We start from the raw sequence: 1,606 nt of genomic DNA on the forward strand, positions 1-1,606 counted from the left end.
GACCTGCATTGCCCTTCCTAGCTCCACCCAGTCTCCAACCTGGGACCTAGAGGTAATCTCATCAAACTCAGAGAGACAGAAGCCCCTCCCCCATACTGGATCAGGCACAGACATGTCTGATCTGAATGGGAGACTTGACAGGCAGCAAGCCAGTTTGTTTTCCCTCTTATTATTCTCTCTCTCCACCTTCCTCTCACCTGCCTCCTTCCTATTTTCATTCTTTTTCTTAACTAATTTTGCTTTCAAGGAGCAAACCTATACCCCTACTACATGGACAGATTGTAAGGCAGTGGGAAGTGGGTTCCAGGGGACCCACACACCTGTCAGTGGATACTGGGATCTACAGTTAGTTTCTGAATCACAGCACCTCCCTCAATTAAATCTCAAAACTGCAAAAAGTACAGCTCCCTCTCACAGTCCAACTTCAGAATTGAACAAAACCAAAAGATCCACATAAAGAAGAATAGGAGATTGAGTAAACAGAAGTAAAAGCTACCCCTCCATCCCTGAACAACAATATTAAAGGAGGTTAAAAAAAAGCGGGATGGGATGGGGGAGAAAATCTATGCAAATGAAGAAAAACCAAAAGAAGAATATGGGTCTCACACAGACCCCTGGGAGGTCAGACACTGAGAATACAAACCTCGGAACACAAACAATGAAGAACCCCCAGAATGACTGGTCTCAAACCACAATCCCAGATATCAAGACATTAATAGAGAGAATAAAAAAAATTGAGGAGAGACAAGAGGAAAGAATGAAGGAGTTGATAACTGAGATAACGGCAATATACAGTGAATGAAATGAATAACAAACTTATAAGCATGGGAAGCAGAAGAAGCCAAGCAGAAGAAACAGTCTTAGAGCTTGATAACCAAAAAAAGGAACTAACCCAAACTGTTAAAAACATAGAAAAAAAGCTTAAAAACAAAACCTTCAAGAGAAGACCAAGAGGCCAAACCTAAGATTAATTTGACTTCCTGAGGCAGAAAGAGAGACAGAGACCACCCTGGAACAAACATTTCATGAAATTATCCAAGAAAACTTCCCTCATCTCATCAGTGATGCAACCATTCAAACACAACAGATTCAGAGAACCCCTGCAAGACAACAAATGAGAAGACCAACTCATAGACACATAGTAATTCGCCTACACAAAGTAGGTATAAAAGAGAAAACCCTAAAGGCAACAAGATAAAAAGGTCAGACTACCTACAGGGGAAGACCAATTAGAATAGCAGCAGATTTGTCTACAGAAACACTTCAGACTAGAAGAGCTTGGAGCCCAATCTTCAAAGTTCTCAAAGATAAACAATTCAACCAAGAATTACCTACGCAGCTAAGCTAAGCTTCATCAAGTGATGGAGAATTAAAATTTTTCCCTGACATTTGATCTGTAAGAGTTTACGCTGCCTCCAGACCAGCTCTACAAGAAACACTTAAAGTATTAAACACAGGCCGGGCTTGGTGGCTCAGCCTGTAATCCCGTGCTTTGGGAGGCCGAGATGAGTGAATTGCTTGAGCCCACGGGTTTGAGACCTGCCTCAGCAACTTGGTGAGACCTCATCTCTACAATAAATCAAAAAAATTAGCCGGGCATGGTAGC

This window comes from Carlito syrichta, unplaced genomic scaffold (genome assembly GCF_000164805.1).
Source record: "Carlito syrichta isolate Samal-C Ts95f unplaced genomic scaffold, Tarsius_syrichta-2.0.1 Scaffold305570, whole genome shotgun sequence".
Lineage (NCBI taxonomy): Eukaryota > Metazoa > Chordata > Mammalia > Primates > Tarsiidae > Carlito > Carlito syrichta.